The sequence below is a fragment of the Bombus vosnesenskii genome, unplaced genomic scaffold (assembly GCF_011952255.1).
Source record: "Bombus vosnesenskii isolate JDL3184/JDL3185 unplaced genomic scaffold, Bvos_JDL3184-5_v1.1 scf7180000013403, whole genome shotgun sequence".
Lineage (NCBI taxonomy): Eukaryota > Metazoa > Arthropoda > Insecta > Hymenoptera > Apidae > Bombus > Bombus vosnesenskii.
The window spans coordinates 1,378,625-1,397,640 of NW_022883026.1; the positions used below are offsets into that span (position 1 = coordinate 1,378,625).

Genomic DNA, 19,016 nt, shown 5'->3' on the forward strand with positions numbered 1-19,016 from the left:
TCTGAACATATATATAGCCTTAAATCGTTTGTCAAGCATTTTAAACGTTTCCTTATAGATGTTGGAATCGCCGCGGCCGTTAGAACGTTGTTCAACGACAGTTACGAGACTTTTTTTCGAAAACCCGGATTGAATTGTCTTGGGCCATCGAGCCGCAAATAGCGCCTGATCAGTCGTTAATCGCTATAGACAGCGGGTATTATTAACCGTGATCGGTAATCGGTGCGTTGGCGCGACCTGTATCGCGAAGGCAACGGCTCGTGAAGTTAGACATGCTTCGGTAGCAGGTAAACGCATATACCGCCAATGTTCCCTCGATTCTCGTCGTTGTTTCTTCGTGTTCGGGAGATATTTATGTATATCTATCCGGGATGGACGAAGACGGAGGATTGGAAGCTCGATTTCCGTTGCTGATGCGTTAAATTACAGTTTAAACTGCGAAACAGCTGATGGCGAGGCTGCCGATATCCGAGGCTTCGAGATGAAATTCGTGACCTCCCTTTCTCCCCATTCAGCGCACATAGTTTTTCAGTCGATTCGTTTGACGAAGCGCGGGCAACAGTGGCAGATGCTCGGAAGTATTTCACGTTTAACTCGATTCATTTTTCTTCCCTCTCTTCCAGGGAAACTTGCGCCGCGAAACGTTTATTTTAATTATTGTTCCAAACGAAGGAACTTTTCGAATTATTGTTCTGGAATTGTTGCTCCTCCCTGCCATTCGCTTTTTTACGGCCAAACTGGACATCGAGTAAATCGTTTCTGTTCCAAGCGTTGCTCTTCTAGGTTTACCTAGCAGATTTCACCGCGCTCGAACGGTCACGAATTTTTTTTCCACCGTACCTACACGCCGTGTCATACCTTTTGATACGGTGAAACGAGAATCGTGAATTAAGAGAGTTTCTCGCCGCACGAAGTTTTGCTCGTTTGCGGACAGATACCTATCTCGATTTAATATCGCGTGTTTACATCTGAATATTCATGTTTCGCGCGAGATTAAATTTCAACGAATTGAAACGTATAATTTTGTCGATTTTCAGATCGTCGGTTAGTAAGCGCGAAACGTACACGTACATAGTTTTTATAGAAGAATCTGTGGATATTTTTAGAAACAACGCAGAGGTGTCTCGTTTAAACGAAAAGTATTAAAACCGGCAGGATCGTACAACTACAAACAAACATCTTTGCCGGTAACCGCAGAGAAGCATTGCTTCCGTATTAATCCGCTACTTTGATCATAAAATTTACATTCACGTACCTCGAGCTTCTTCCGTATGCGCCACGCCATCGTGAAATTTCCCTTCCTCTTCGTCCTGGCTGGCCCCGAATCCACCAGATCCGACACATCTTACAACCCTTTTCCTTACTTAAATCCAAATAAAGGTTGAGATTCTTGAGTCTTCTCTTCCCTGTCCTCCCCTCGCGATCCAACGTAGGCGGCGCGGCGTTTTACGAACCCCTCCGGATCAGAACTACATTCCTGTCTCTGTTCGTCGCATTTGCTTTATAGCCCTTTTCTTCTTCCTCCTCTGTTCTTCCTTGCTCTTCCTCACTCTCGCTCTCTCTCTCTCTCTCTCTCTCTCTCGCTTTATCCCTCTCCTCGTCTTACACCACTGCCCACCTTCTTCCGCCGTTCCAACTTCTCTCCCTTTCTCACTTACCCACTTTCTCTCTTTCTTTCTTTACGCTAACCTTCTCCCGGTCTATCCATCTTTCTTCGACTTTCGACCGGCTTTCATCCTTTTCCGTCTTTCTCCATCTTTCCATCCCTGTCCCGCTACCGCTTGCTCGCTCTCCGGTAACGAGAGGAGAAACACCCTCGCTACTTTTAATCGACCCGCGCTTTCTTCTGCTTATACATACCTAGCCAACCCAGCCCCCACCCCATACTCATCTCCATTCTCCTCGTTCCACCTTCGAGCACTCCCAACCCCCTCGCTTCTTACGTCTCATCTTTACCACCAACATCGTATATAAGTACCTAAGGGCGTTGTCTTTGGTCTTTCGCGTATTTTGCGCTCCGCTCACTACGAAATACGCGAGGGTAGTTCCAGGATTAAATGCGAAATGAAGGCCGCCGGGAAAGACGTTGAGACGTTTTCGGAGGACGGATGCTCGACTTTACCGTCCTCGTTCTTGTCCATAGAGTCCACTCTTTTTCCCCGAGCTTCTGCATAATTTGTATAGGAGAAAAAATAAACGACGAAACAGGACATCGATGATCGTAAATTTTCGTTGTTACTTTAATAGATAGACGTCTGACTATGGTATAGAGTATCGAAATTAGAGACAGCAACCGATAACGTCGATATTCTTTTGCAAGCAAGTAGTACGAATTATCCGGTCTGAACGTCATTCCTTCCGAGTCACGCGATTTTCTATCCAGCAACGTATAGCTTTCGAACAGAACAGTCAGAACTTGCAGCCGGCACAGAACGAGTAAAATTACAGTAGCGATCGAAGCAATGAAAATTTCTAACCAGCGAGTCCGCCGAACGACTTTCAATCCCGACGATCCGCCTCGATCCGTATACGCGAACCTAACGCGGAGGACAATGAAACGCTTTGTTCCCTGACTGTGCAGACGAAGAGGCGCAAACTCCTTTCTTACGTTCCGCTTCTGCCGGTATCCAAGAAAACACGACGATTCCAATAAACAAAGATCGAGTGCAGGTGCAGGATGGCAGATGCAAGCATCTCGACGCGTATGTAGAGATAGTTTCGCGGTTTATGGCCGATTACCATGGCGGTCGTAACGTCTCGTATGTACATAGATACGTATGCGCGTAAACTACATACACATCTATATGTATATATACACACATATATACACATGTAAGACGAATGTACGATGCATACTGGAATAGAACCGCGGATCTCCGTGTATCCGTACATCGTGCAACTCGCGACTTGCGTGCGTGTGCGTCCGTTTCTCGTGCGGCCCTCCTGTACGAGAGTCGGTAGAGATACATCACCTTGCACACAGGCCGTACACTTCAAATACACTGCGAGTCAGTCAGTTAACTCCGAGTCAGACCTTTCACTTCGTGGTCCAGAGAGCACGGCATGGTGCACGATGGTTCCCACAAGTGGGAGCCTTCGCTGTCCGATGCTACAGTTTGTTCCTTGTTTCCAAGGAGCATGGGGAGATGGGAATCGGCCAGGAGTCCATGGACATCCATGGTCCCTGATCGGTGGACTTACGGTTCTTTCTTTCTTTTCTTTTCCCTTTCTTTCTTTTTCTTCACATAGACATTCGCACGACCGCTCAATCGTGAATCACAGCGAGACAGTTTAAAGTGATATTTTCTTATTAACAACGGGAAATTTCTCATCGTTTAAGCAACGTTTCAAATGACCCGACACAGGGTGTTCTAAAAAATTGCTCCCTTCAAATCGTATTTTAATTGTAAGCGTGTTAGTTGCGGTTAAAATTCGACGTATTCACGTGCGATTAGCGCTTAACCGTAGCGAATTTTTCTGCTAGCTTCCTTATTTTCTCCTTTCCAAGAAGCAGACTCGACGTTACGTTTCTGCTAACTGGAATGTCGATAGTCGAACACGTTATATGGGTCGAGATACGTTCCTAGTATCGACGTACATCGATTTCTTATGCACACGCTGTTATTTATCGATACGTAACGAGCTTGTGGAATGTAACTTCCAAAATGCTATTTGCACGAATAAAAATCGTACGACGATTGGCTGTATGAAACGAACGAAAGAAGCGCATTCCGATCGATTATTAGTTTCGTAATTCAGTCCATGAGTAAAATACGATTGCCTTTCGTTGCGTACTGCGCGGGCGAATATTTTAATGGAATTTAATATTTCGATTGTTCGTCGGTGTTCCCGATGTAATTATCGAATAAACGGAATAAAGGCGTTTCTTCTACTTTGTTTTTATATCCAATCAGGCAGGAGTACGCCAATGCATGTTTATACCGAAGATAGATTTTATTGTTGCGTTTGTGGTTATTTCGATATTCCTTCCACTAGTGGTTACGTGTAATAAACGATAATTAAAAAAAAAAAAAAAGAATCGTTTGAAGTTATTACCTTTGATGAAAAATTCCAGCGTCGATTATACGATGGAATGTATTAGACATAGTAAGGAAGAATAATTATTGCCCTGTTCTTCGATGAACTCGCCCACTCACAACAAACATTTTCGCCGACTAATTAGTAAAATTAAATCACCTTGTCAATTTTTAATCTAGGAAGCTGGCAATAAAACGCGATATTTATCTTTCAGACACGAAAGTCCGTATTTCCTTGGTTGATTTACTAAAACCAATATCTTGACGTAAAATACGTTTCCATTTACATTGTAACGTATTACGTAATGTTTCGTAGGAAATCGACTTAATAGAATTTCGAAAGAAAACGAAAATCGTGTGCTTTCTTACATCGTTCTTTACGAGCTGCACGGATATCCCAATGAAAGTATCCGTTTCTATGGACTTTGGCGAGGCACTTTTTCTCTGACGGCAAACGAAGGCGTGAAAATTCTGATCAAAATCCGACGAACGTCCGTGTCAAAGAAGAATCAAGAATGGAGGACGACGACCGCGTCATCGGTCCGGTAAAGAACAAACATCCACCGATACTTTATACTTACACGACTTTATGAGCAATCAGCTGGTGCTGCCCAGCGTAAATTGTTTGTTCCTCAAACCCATTTAGCTCCATTCCGTGAAATTCTACTCGAATAATCACAGCTTCAGTGCCTACCAATTACGTTTTTGCGAGCAACGCCGTATACGCGTTGTTGCTCGTTTCAAAGAAGCCTATGCTCCGGATGTGAATACAATACTGTTCGTGCTCCAATTCGTCGAAGCTCGCTGCCTAACGTTCCGTGGCTGTACGTATGGTATCTTAGACGTTCGCTCCTCTCCGAATGACTCGACGTTATCTCGTCGGTATGTTATTGGTACACCGCGTATCGTTGTAGTTTCATCATCTACCGAAGAAGCATGTACTAAGAAATCGTTCTTTCGGACAGTCAGAATGTCTTTTGCACACAATCATCGATGCGGACTCTATATCAACCGGAGATAAATTATAATGCTACGGAACGATCCAGTGTGTTGCACGTTTCAAGTTTGAAAAGTAATTTTCGGTTAGCAGTTTTAAGGCTTATCTCGTACCTATTATGATTGTATCGCGCCTTAATTTAAACGCTGTTTCGACACTGAACAATACCAGACTACAGAGCAAAGTAACAAATATAACAATTGTGCAAGTATCTACTGTATTTCATTACTCGGATTGATACTGATATTATCAAATATCAAAGATATCGGTAAATTTGATTTTTGAAAAATATGAAAAAATTGACGGTAGGTAGAATAAGCGAATAACGACGAAATACAAGAGCAAAGTATAATAGATCGATAAATGCGATTCGGATAAAAATATATCGAGTTAGCTTTCTAGAAGGGAGAAGTCGTTTTATGAATGTAACCTTGCGAGAACAAATTCAGTGCAAAAAAGATTCAGAATTACAGGGCTTCGAACATTTTCGCTCTAATGTTCCCACCATGTAGCTAATAACAACGTCGATAATCACCGACAATAATAATCACGCTCTCGGCACTTTCGTACACGCGCTTCAGTAAATCATTATATCATCGAATCGCAACGCACTTATCACACACACGACGTACATGCGAAAGGAAAAGCGGCGGTAGAAAAATACCTGTTGGCCAGAGAAATACGTGGCCGAGGAAAAGGGGAAGGTACAAGCTTGGCGAAAGAGTAGGCAGAAGGCAGATGGTGGGGAGGAGGAATGGGGAAGCGAAGAGGTGCCAGAGAGGAGAGAGAGGTGAGTCGAGAAAAGAGGAGCTGTCGCGCATTGAAGTCTCCGAAACGGCAGGGTGCTCTCGCCAAGAGTAACACGAACGAACGAAGTAGAGTTGAAACAGCGTATGTGGGGAGGAGACGATGCCTCTCACGGCGGAGGAGGCACAAGGGGGAAAGAAAAGAGGTGGTACGAAGCAGAGCGGAGCGAAGCAGATCGGAGCAAAGTCGAGGCATCGAGCCATTGACCCGTGGAATGAGGGGGTAAGCTCTGGGTACACCAAGAGTCCGTGTAGGATATAGAACGCTAACACGTACATGATCTGTACGTAAGTGTCCATATAAGATGCATAAATACGTATGTAATGGACGTATACCGGTGTCGAAATTACGGTACGGATAGATCGAGAACGATTAAGAAATACGTGACGGGCGTTGTGTTTGTTCGCTCTCGTAACGCCTGTGTCTGCACCGTCGAACCGTGTATGCTGCTTGATTTAGTTACATTCGCTATGTTGCCTTTGACTCGAGCTCCGATCGGTAAACTGGCACTATTCGACGCGCTCTCGAGAATACGCACCGTCCCACGTGTTACCCATGGCTACGGGCTATTCGCCAAGCTACGCGAAACAATCGAGTTCTTACGCAATCCGTGTGAAATTATTCTCAGACTATCGATATTCGCCTTTAAGTAGCCATCGTATGTCGAAATTGATACGAGATTAATTGTATTTTTACGTATATCTTTTAAACAATTCGAACGGTGATCCGCGTTAAACGTATTTCTAATATACATATATCCTTTATAGTATTGTAGGACAAACTCTTAAAGAATAAGTAGCAGCCTTGTTGTCTACGACCGAAGCTAAATTTCATGTCGATCGTTCGACAATACTGTCAACTACGATAACACGTATTTCAACAATAGCCGTTTGTCTGAACAAGGATGAAGCTGTGAATATAAATGAAGCATAAATAATGAAATTTGTACAGGAGGTCGTTCAATCGGGAACTAATTAAAATTACGTTCCAATAAATGAAGTTGTAATCGTAAAAATGGCTATATTGCGATAACAAAAATGTCACCAGTGATATGCAGTCTTAACGAATAGAGATGCGTATTAAATTTTCCGTAGAATTACGAGATGGTGTGAAAATTAACGCCGTTTCGACGAAAAAAGGTACGCAAGAATGAACTGACAAGAAAGTCGTCGAAATTAAGTTCTCGGTATAGGTATCCTTCCTTGTGTCAGGAAACGAGTAGATCGAGAGCGATTAAGAAAGCCGTGACGGTGCATTGTGTTTTCTTGCTCTCACGAGACCGCGTGTGCTCGGTTTATGCTGTTCGAGCCTACATCGTTCTTGCGGATCGGTGGTTGAGGAAGGCGCACGTGTGCGTTGCACGTGTGTAGACGTACGAACGTGGATGGTGGCGGCGAGGCTGCTGTGGTACCGATCTTCGTGGCCGCCCAGGGTCATGCCCTACCCTCTCGCGCTACACAATAATCTTCTTCCTCGTCGTGTGTGCTCTGGTATCTCTACAGCGCAGACGACTCCATAGTCGCTTCGTTTTTCTCCCCGCGAGCCTCTGCCCTTTCGCAAAGGTCCCGTGATCGGCGTTGCGGCCGTACGCTTGTCCTTCTATCGTTTCTCTTCTTCTCTGCCCTGTCCTTATCTTCCCCACCTGCTCTTTTCCCGCTCGTCTGTCCAATATGTGCAACTCTTTCTGTTTTCTTTTTCTTTTCCCTTTTCTTTTTTTTTCTTTCCTTTTCGGTTACACTCGTTCTCCTTTCTCGAGGGAATGAAACGAATTTATACAAGGAGATGTAATGTTCGCTACCTGAGACGACAAGCTGGTAACGTTCCAATAATTTTTTCACATGCAAATTAGATCGTGTTTGGACAATTTTATTCCTGTTTCATAGGTAAGAAGCTTTACGTAGCAACTTTATGATTCCGGTGATAATGCATGCCAAGATTTGCAACACGGCTTTATAAATAACTTGGCGCATGTTGCGGTCTCTCCTTTTGCAAATCTCGTTCGATCGACATTGCGGCGGCGCACTGGCCCTCTTTTCATCCTTTCCATTTGCTTCGTTTCTTTCTTTTCTCGTCCTTCTTGTTTTACAGCCTTGTCTGCATTTTTTGTCCGCGCGGGCAATTTTGTTCGGCAATTCGAACTGTACGTGAGGACGCAATCAGTGGTAAGACGAGTGGCTCGATTCTCCCAGTACTACATATATCAATGTGTTAATTTTACTTTCGTTCTTTTCTTCCGTTTGTGTTTCGTGTATGTTGATCTAACAACAGCGGTATGTTTCCCTCCGTATCCTGAATATAGACTATAACGTATCTGATTTTACTTATCAGTAACGATCATAGTTGCGTGAGCGTCATCTCGAGCTACGACTTTATGTAAATATTTGAACGCCGTGTATACGGCGAACAATAATTGCAATAAATTGTGATCAAATTGATCTTCAATTCTTAATTTACTTTTATTTCAAATGTTATGCCATATTAGGATAATATCTTAATTTGCTTTTGCCTTCTATAAACAAATCGTTTATTTATTATATTTGTAATAGGACGTACTCGACCGTATTTCCGTTAAGAGCGAAATTTCTAATTCTTACTGTAACATCTCACTGGGTTCCTTGAACTATCAAAGTGAATAAACATAAAGTCATTCTTTCACAATGCAGAGTACGCGTGTGTCTGCATATCCGATCGAATGGAACGAGAAAGACGCATTCTTCTACTTCTTGTCGAGTTCTCGTTACAGCGGAGATTCTTTGTTATAATAAGAAGCACGGCTGCTTGTACATAGTACGTCTTTGCTTCATAAATTTTCTTCGTACGATTTTGTTTTGTCCCCCTATAGGAATAGGAATACTTAACAGACGAAACGTTTGAAAACCGTCTACTTACAAATTTTTCTTTACTTTAATAAGTTTGCGACAAGCAAGATACAGCAACAACTACATTTTTCGACATTTTCGTTTTGTATTGTTACAAATATCTTGCGACTTTTGTTTATGATATTGCAATACTTAAAAAAATTCGTTGATCTTTATACTCGTGTTAATTTTTCTCCTTTATGTATATTCTATTTTCTGTTCTTCGCTTCTTTCTTCGCGCTTTATCCTCGTCTCGTACTTTACTTACAATGAAATAGCTTGCAGACAGTAACAGTCGGTATTATGACTTACGCTTTCTTCAGCAAGGCACCCCCATTGATCAAGTAGTTCATTAGCAGAATAGTACCGCCTATAACTTACACATTGAAGCTATATCTTTACGTTAAATCTTAACCTTTCGGTATACCTGCGAGTCTATATTACACCAGGATAAATCAACAGGATGAACGAAGAAGGTACGACGAGCATCGTGTAAAAATATGGCTACACTTTATACAGCAACGAGCCTCATTATGCGGCAATCCCGAATTTCAAATCATACGTACAACGACGCCAAAGTTGGCGAGAAAGTAAGTTAAAAGAAATACGGACGTAGGGACGATCGTTTCACCGGTCGCGTGAAATGGAACGGCGCGCGCGGCTTCCCGAGCAGCAAAAGGGAAGATAGAAAGCCGAGACACCCGTAGGAGCTCGCCGATTAACTCTGAGGTCTCAAACGAAAAGCAGTTAGGTCGTCACGCGTTGCGGTTTTGCAGATTCGCCGGCGTTGTCGCGGAAATTGAGCGGATTCAAGCTTGAACCCATGATGGAACGGAGTTGACAGAGCAAAGGATAGAGTAGAGGATATCGCCGTGACGGAAAAGAAGGGGGAAGGAGAGGCGAAGAGAAAGGAGAGGAGAAAGAAGGAGAAATAAGTAAACGGAAAGACAGATAGCTACGGTGAAACAGGGATGGAAGGGAGAGAAAAGAGAGTCGAGGGTGGTAAATGGAGGAGAAAGGAGCAACTCGATGGAGCAAAGGAAGAAAGAAGAGGCAGCAAACGGCAGAAGCTTCAACAACCGTCGGTGAAGCGAAAGGAGACACGACGGGCGCCAGCCCAAGAGACACACAGGTGGGCGTGGCGCCTATCCCTACGCGGCGCACCGGGTCGCCACGATATGAAATTATATACGTTGGCTAAGGGTATATTCGTCTTTGTTCCTTTCCCTTTTCTTTTTCCGCCGTCTCGTTTCGTCGTTCGCCCCGGCAGCTCCCTGCGTCCGCATTTGCTTGCAGTCGTATCCCGGTTGCAGTCGCAAAGCCAAGCAAGAGTGCGGCCGCGAGCACAATACGAATAAATAAGAAAAACCTTGTGCGCGCTTGTTCCGTCACGAGCTGTGGTCGACAGGACGGACGCCGCCGTCTCATCTCGCGGCGGCCAATCAGCCTCGTAATCACTGAGCTCTCTGAACGTTCGTTGTTGCCGGTGACTTAGACTCTACCTACTGGCTTAACGCGCCGCGCCGCGGCGACGACGACGACGACGGTGGCGGCTCGATGGTCTCTTCTTCCTTTAACTCCTCTGCCATCCTCTCCTCTCCTCTCCACTCTTCTTTCGTCGTTTATCCTGCACAACTTTACTCCGATCTCCGATCTACCGGGGTTAGCCTGCGTACCTATCTAGTACCTAACTCAGCCTCTTACGTACTCACGTGCCCGTTCGTTACTACTACGTTCGCCGCTGCTACTCACAACCGAGCTTCACCCTCTTTCCCTGTCCAACGAGTAGGGAACGAAAGGAATACTTTATACTTCTCCGCTGTAGCTTCTTCGGCAGACACGGATCGACCACGAGTTTATAACGATTTCTTTCAACGACTTTATGTTTGAAATTTTAACGGTTTCAATTGAGCATGCGTGCCTTTTAAAAAAATCGAATATCAGTATGGTTCTCCAAACTACACTCGTATCCGGTAGAATGAGATAAAAATGTTTGTTCAACACGGATGTACATTTCTTTTATCCAAACTCCATTTACTCGAACAGAGTAGAATCAAATTAAAATTAGAGGAGCAAACTGTTCCACGGTTCGTAAAATTCAATTTTTTGATTTTAGTTCCTGATATAAGAGGAAAGACGAATTCGATATCAACGGTATAATTCTAGTATGTAAACTGGCGTTGATGTAACCCGACAAAAGAGAGGACAACTCGGGCAATAAGTCGGCAACTTGTATGTCACGGTTGTCCTTCTCAAAAATCCAGTGTTCGAAGGGAGGACCGAGAATCGAGTCAGCAAAAATTGCAGATAATCGAACGATGGAGCTTTTACGATTTTTCAGTAGATCGTAGATTCGATGGAATAAAAGTTTAACCTCCTCTGAAAGACGAACGGTTTGTACGTTTAAGAATTACGAAATGTTTCGTCGCATTGTTTATATTTGGTATTTGAAATATTTCAGCATTTTTCGCCATTAAAAAGAACTTCATTTATACAGAAACGAATTCCGTAAGAAGCTTCTTGCGTATGTAGATCGTTGATTATTGCGAAAGCTTGCCGTAGAAAGTATTAATTATATAGCCAGCATCGTCACGGTAGACGTAACCATTTCACATCCTTAGTAGCGAGTTTTCATACGAGCAAGCATTGCTTCATGCTTGGTATGCCATACAATCTCGAAGAGGAAGGTGACAATTAAGGCACTGCGCCTTCTGTCTGTCTGTTTCTCTGCTACAAATGTTCAGCGCGTCCCCAATTAGCGGTGTTACCTTTTGAAAGGTGCACCTATTGTACCGTATGCATGTGACACAGGAAGAATACGAGTGTGCACGCTGATAGCAGTGGGTGGGTACGAAGGAACAGGAAAAAAACAATAGACGAAGACGTTCGTTCCAGGTGTAATCTGTATGTGGAGGTAGCCCAACCCTTGCTTTACGAACCGAAGCACACCTGCTAAACAGTTTGAAACACAATCTCGATGCTCGACCGTGTGCGCAAATTTGCAGCTGCATTCAACCGGGTTGCATCTATCTTTTGCTTAGAGAGTCGATAGATGCAAAAAATGTCCTTTCTATCAACCACTTCCATTTGTTTCCGTGTTCGTCTCCTCGGATGACAGATGACATTTTCTATTATCGACTTACGATCGAGTTTCTCATGGAATAGATAATTTATTCTGTTTGCGAAAATACAATAGCGAGATATAGTTCATATTCGACGAATCCAGTGTTACGGAGATTGGTGTCTGCGTAGAACCGCAGATGGACTGATATTGAAATGGAATCACGCCCTCGACAGATCGGACTACGTTCCATCTCCAGGATCTTACACGCTTCAAGATAGCGTACGTATTTCGTGTTACAGCCACCGCGATTCTCCTATCCGCTATCGTATATTTCCATCGATCTGTCTTCGCGTTCTCTACGTTTTTTCTACGTGTCACGATGTACGCACGCGTTTTATCGCAATTTTACGCAATTCGTATAAGCTAACTGTATGCGATACAAAACACTCGACTTTGTAGAGTTATTAAAAGTAGCCGAATACTTTTCTTTCAATGACCAACGTCGGAAGACGAAGGAAATCAATATTCATATTTAATAGTTTAATTAAGTGGCGATTTAGATTCATTCGTTACTATAACAGATAATAGATAATACGATGATGATGTAGCATTTCGAATAAAAGTTTGTTGCTTCCGAAGGATAAATGGATCGTCACAGCTGATACCCGGTTCAAAAATTCTGTCTTTGCCGTAGAAGAATGGAATAACGTCGTGTCTTTGAGATAGAACCGTATATTTTTTTTCTTCTTTCTTCTTTTACGCGCTTTTATAATTCGTTTGTCAGTTGCGCGAGGCCCATGAATATGTTGTTCGTAAATGGACGTTAATGACGTTCATCGGGTACGTACGTACGCGTCCAGTATTTAAGAAGTAAAACTTTTGAAATTTTCGCGAACACAGATGACGTTTGTAATCGAATTTCCATCCAATGTATCGAAATAAATGAAACGTTTGTAGGCACTTTCATTCGCCTAATTCCACTTTTCCGATATTTGATAAACTTCTTCTATTTAACGGGTCGATAACTGTTTGCAGAGATTCAACTTTAAGCTTTCATAGTTATTTACATAGACGTATAGCGCGATACTACTTTGGGCGAGCGACTTGTAAATTGCAGGAAGCCTGGCAGTTCCGAGTAATTTAAATCAGAGGATACGTGTATTACCATCGATACCGCGAGATATGCATTCATTTGCGGTGGAAGCTCGTGGTCGCAGCAAATCCTCGTTCAATTTGCGATGTTACAGATGAAGATCTTCTGTTACCCCTCCCTCCGTTGCTACCTTGCCATCCCGCCTATTATCTACAACCTTTCCAATCCTTTGCCTCGCTTCATTCTCCCGACCGCGTGAGAAAACGCATCGAAGGTAATACGTGACGCGTGGTTTCGAATCAGCTCTAGCGCCAAGAATGCAATTCGATCAAGAGTTACAAGGGGGGAGCATTGTCATGGTCGAAGATACAATTTCGAGACTTTTAACTTATTACGTGTCGATCTTTCGTATATCGTAAAAGAAGCTACATCGTATATCTTTATTAAATCGCACGACCAGCGTCACTTACCATCGCATATCTTATTAAACGTCGAGAAACGTACGGAGTTGTCGATGTAAATGAGATAGGTCAGAGTAACAAGTTCGTTCGTATTTTATCCTGAACGGTATTAAACGTTGCTTTTGACCAAATTGGATTCTGTTAAATTATTTTTCTGGTAATCCATTCAAGCATTAACAGTTACAATCGCGTTGTAATCAAACCTATCGATATTAATCACGAGACGTGTAATTTCTCATGGTAACGCTTCTCCGCCTATCACGGTTGATAATTTGCGAAACGATACAGGTATCGCACTGATCGTACCAACGAAGCGATAACTTTTTTTCGTCTCTCGTGTACACTTGCTGAACAAGGGGAAAGACGACGATCGAGCCCGATAATAATTTTTATCGTCACCGGCCCGGCTAAATTTGTTTGCTCGGCTGGTTGGTGGATGATGATCGCTGGTAGTGTGATCATCGGGGTAACCGAATGCCGCGTGGAAAGTCCGTGGCAGCTTCGGCGAGAGATGTATGTATAACGTGAGCGTGTATGTCACGGGCAGTCACGACCGCAGACACGGCCTCGTCTTTCTCTCGGCTCTCGGTGCCTCTCTTTCCTTCTCTCGTTCACCGATGCACCAACGTTCGAATGTATCTGCCGAGATGGCCAGCTCTGCTCGGGCCTCGCCGGCGCGTCCGTGCGGTTGCATCCGCACGGTCGCGTTCAAACGTGTTACGAATCCCTTATACGCGTATATACGAACAGTTTAAGGTGTTAAGTTACACGTGCCGGGCCCCTTGATAACCTTTATGGCGGGTGAAAGAGTTTTGCAGATGATGCTGCTCCTTCTTGCAGCCAACGTGTACCCATGGTCGAGCTTTGCTTGACTTTTTAACCCTCGGCCTCGCCTCGAACTGATACATCAGCCTTTTTTAAAGCGATCATTAGGAGCGTGGCTTCCTCGAACAAGCAAAAAACATAGCTTTCTCGAAGGCGACCGAAAGAAATTGCCGAATCTTATCGTTATCTGTGTTTGCTTAATTTTTTAAATAAAATCGTTCGATTAGCAAATTCAAGTTGGAAATAGACAATTTTTTAAACATTCTAAAACTTAAGAATAATTACCACGTAACAATTCTATATACACGTATATGTTATAAACGTTACAGCGAAATGTTGCATTAATTTGTCTTTTACGTTTGGAACGTTTAATTTTCACTCAAATCCATGAGAGACATTTAGGGTGTATACGCAGGCAACAGTAATGTGAAACTGGTAGGTAAGCGTATAGTTCATTGTATGTATAATGTGTTGTTATAATCCAGACGTACGATCATTCGTACGAACATATATGAATTTAAGGTGTTACGTTACACGTGCCAGAGTCCGTTTATCGTAGATAAACCGTTTTGGCGTTGCTGCTGTTTGTCGTGATGAATGCTCCCGGTGCTGCTACTCATTATTTACACATGTGATATCTATACCCACGTAACAACTCTGAATTAATTCCTCCAAAACAATACAGAAATTCGTTTCATACGCCCTTTGTTGTAAATACAAAAACACACCGTTTTACAGAAAATAATTCTCCAACTTGTCTTACTTATTTATTAGACTATCTCTTCGCTCTGTAGAGAATTTTGTTACAGCAATCGTAGTACGGAGTTCTTCGGTTTGAGTAAACATTCAGTGACGCGATATTCGATGATTTTTTGGCGAAGCCCTTTAACCATTGCGCGTATTAAATAAAAAATCAGTCTGTCGTAATTTTGTATTTTGCTATACGTTTACCAATTTACTTCCGCGTCTTTCTTCTCACATGCCACTGTTCCGCAACGTTCCGCAAAAATTCCGCGCGACGTTCTACGTATACAGCACATATAATAAAACCCAATCATCGACGAATGTGTTAAAATGTATATGAATGGAAAAATTTCGATTCAGATAGGTGCATAAAAATTCACTCGAGTGTAAGAGTAAAATGTACAATAGACGTTCGAACGATGCATCGGTATCGAGTGTCTACGCAAAAACGTAACTGCGAGTATGTACTTAAGAGGCGCGCACGCACCCATCTTCAGGTGTTAAGTTACCCCTGTTGGGTCCGGTTCGGTTGCTATCGCAGATAAAAGGTCGGTTTTACCGTGGCTGCCGCGGCGCGATGCTCGACGCGTAAACGTGCGTAACGGCCCGATGAGATACGCCGACCGTTAAACGCGCACACGATATCCAAATAAAATCAAAGAAGAGCCTATGCGAAATAAATATTAGGTAGACGATCGTTTGGGATAAGAGAGGCACGAAGGAGGGGCGGTCCGGGTGTAAGAGGCCTTCAGGTCGTGGCCGCGGGAGATACAAATGATATCGGCTCGAAAACCTGCTCGGAGCCACCTTGCCTCCTGGATAGATATACGCGATTCGTGCCTCCTTTGGATTCGTCGGCCGCGACTACGCGTGCAAACAGCCAAGAGTACTTTCAATCTTTCCGAAAAAGCTCGATAGGACGGGAAAGTTGTCGGTGATTGATCTCGCGCGGTTTAACCTTTGTATCCTGATATAGTACAGAGAAAAGCAGCGTGATTCGGGGAACGATCATTGAAATCTGTACAGATTACTAAATTCCAGGCCATTGTAACAACGCCCCGAGTTAATCTTCTCGTTGATCTTGCTGTTTGCGAGATAAACGAGTAACGTTGCATCTGTTTAGGAAATAAAGGTTCGCTCGAAGAAACTTTAAATTCCGACTATTCGACTTTGACTATGTGAGAGTTGTTTAAAAGGGATCTTATCGGATCGTTGATTTGGAATTGCTAGAACTTAGGTGTAACTTCAGCTGGTTACGAGTATTAAAACGCGCGATAAAACATAACCGATATTACGATTCTTTTTCCTTTTTTATAAAAACTCTGGTCTTACAATGAAATACTTTGAAACGGAGATATATGTAAATGTTCCGTCTAAATATCTTGTATGTAAAATAGTCGAAGCACGATACGTTTTTAATTCATCTAATTTCCATCGCGTTTAATTCAAAGTACGTCACAAACGTTACATTACGGATACATACCTATAATTAGTTCTAATGTTCCGATCATATCATATCCTGCCCGACCGCTATTACGTAGCAAAGATGTAATTGAAGTAATTTAAACATCGTCAGGCGCTATTAAAGTAGCACGTATCGTCGGTAGGATCATCGACGACTGTCGTTAGGACACCTAAATGTTCAATTAGCACGTAAAACGTTAATTATGCGAATGGTGAAACAGCCAAAACATTCGTGCGATGAGCGATTTTAACGACTCTAATTAATAAATCCGCAACACCGGTGCGCGGATTGTTTATTCGTACGAGCGCTCGGTTAAATCTAAAGTGTCCGAGTTCTTGAAGCGTGCATAAGTCCGGACCCCACGCTGGCCTGGCCTCAACATTTTTTACCCCGTCCGGAGGAATAGGTGCACCGTACGGAGGAGCTCCAGTAACGATGGATTCGAACGAGCGTTCATTCCGCGCGATCAAACCGTTCATATTGATCGCAATCTAGCGGTAAATTAATCCCTGATATTCACGAAGATCAAGGAAAAATATAAATCCTACGTTATCACCTCGTCGTGTCCCGTTCGAACTAATTTGTTAATGTAGCGCGAACGATAATGGTTTTTCATCGAATCTGATCTCAGGCTCGAGAGCGTTAAAACCAAAGTTTATCGATCTCGTTCCGTTGAAAAAGCAGTGCTTACGTGTGCCAGGTGCACGGTAATATACAATACTTTCGGCGTGATCGTGCGACGGTACGTGCACATAGCGAACTACGCCAGAGATCGATGTAACAGAAGGGCATGTATACCTACGGTAAGTAGATACGTATATACCTGCAGCCTCCAAATACACTTTATGAAATTCCATTTTATGGTATCTTGTCGGAGTCGGGGCCTTCGATTTGGTGCTAAGAACTGAAGCAACAGGTGCGACGCTCCAGCCTTTACGCCGTTACCCTCAGAAGCTCAGGTAGTACGTACGTTGTCGAGGCAAATCATTTTAAGAAATCTTTTATTCACCTTGTTCCTTCCGTTGTATAGCCGCGTGTATCTATTGTATTCCTCTATATACGATATATCTTATATAGTAATTTTATATATGATTGTCCTTACGTGCATAAAATTTCAAAAGTATCTCCAATTTATATATATAATAATTTTCTTCGGTGATTTAAAATCGACACAAAGATTCGACAAGTATATTGTAAAGTATCAGTAGTTCAACGATAGCCAATGAGAAACGAATTTGTTTATTTGATAAGTAGAGCTGATCTTTATTTGATCGTATTGTTTGGACGAGCTTGCGCGATGTCGTGGAGCCATCGCTATGGCTATGCTTCGGATCTTTTAAGCGGCAAGCAAACCACTCACGCAGCGCAGCGGACCGCGAAATCGACGCTCACATATGAACTTGGAACGAGAGAGTTTCCTTTTCTTCTCTTTTGCTTCTCTATCTTGACGTGGAAACGAAAGAACAACGAAAGAGCAACGAAAGAACGGATCGTGCACGATCTTTACCGCCAATTTTCCACATCCATTCGTACGCCTTTTCACCATTCTCTCTATCTCTTACAATTATTTCTTACGCAGACCGTTTCCTCGTATATCCTCCGTATACGTTAACAAAAATTATCCTCTTTTCTCAAAAATTTCCTCTTTGAAATATTATCGTCTAGAATATCATTGTACGATACTTTTCCGTATCGTTGATCATTGTTGGACCATCGACGATCCGTAAGACTTTAGATCGAGTTAATTTTAAAATACTTGCTAATTTATACTTTTGTTTTACGCGGCAAAAACACAAGTGACAATTATTACGCAAGATATAGGATATAGATTAAAATTAAATATTCTAAAATTCAATTCAAAAGCTGGCATCGTCTCTTATGTTCCAACGATACCAATCAAGGGTTTCGGTTAATATCGTTGCGTATATGTCTGTGATCGTTTTCTTTTATCTTTTATATTTTAAAGAAACAGCTTTAATTAAAAATCTGCAGAAATAGTTGCCGATTAGGAATACACAGAGTGTTTGTAATTACGTATGACAGCACGGGGAACATCCGTGCTTCAGGAGGTGAAAAATTCATTGGGGGAGAAATTTTATCTGATCGAAACACGCCACAGTACTCGTGACACCCTTCTGGGGTTGCTCCGAACAAATTGCTTTCCCTCGGACCAATATGATTAATTAACATGGAAAACTAAATCGATATAATGGCGCGTATGCCAAGTACGAGCCGAGGAGGAATGTCAAAATTTTACTTTGGTCTAATTTTCTCATGCGAAGGTTATATAGAAAAACACCGCTATTTCCAAATTAATTGAACGCGTTTAATTTTCTAGCAATTTTTAATAAGTCGCTTTAATAACTTGCGAAAAGTATCTATCAAAATTCATGTCATTCGGCATACGATTGCATGTATTAATTTATATCAACTGTATCTAAATTGTATCTCATTTGATAAATTAATCGATAGAATAGTATTGATATATAGCGTACATATAACAGTGATGTCGATTCTATTACAAAAAAAAATAGTTGCTACGGTATGAAGACTGGCAGAGGTCGTGATCGAAGAGGAGCAGGCTCGTTCGAAAGACACGTATGCGAACGTTTCGTTCGAAAGAGGGAAGGGAAGGGAAGGGAAGATAGATTTATGCTGGATCGCC

At 42.7% G+C, this 19,016-nt stretch overlaps 1 long non-coding RNA gene across 2 annotated transcripts in view; it reads right to left on the reverse strand.

Annotated features, from left to right (window-relative positions):
- The window catches only part of LOC117237890, a 52,650-nt gene that overhangs the window by 29,021 nt on the left and 4,613 nt on the right, over positions 1–19,016 (reverse strand). The window contains exon 1 of one of the 2 annotated variants that reach the window (XR_004494073.1): positions 1,256–1,504. The exons of the other annotated variant lie outside the window; for it this stretch is intronic. This is a non-coding gene — a long non-coding RNA (uncharacterized LOC117237890). Of the gene's footprint in view, positions 1–1,255; positions 1,505–19,016 lie in introns of those variants that run through there. 2 annotated transcript variants of the gene reach the window in all.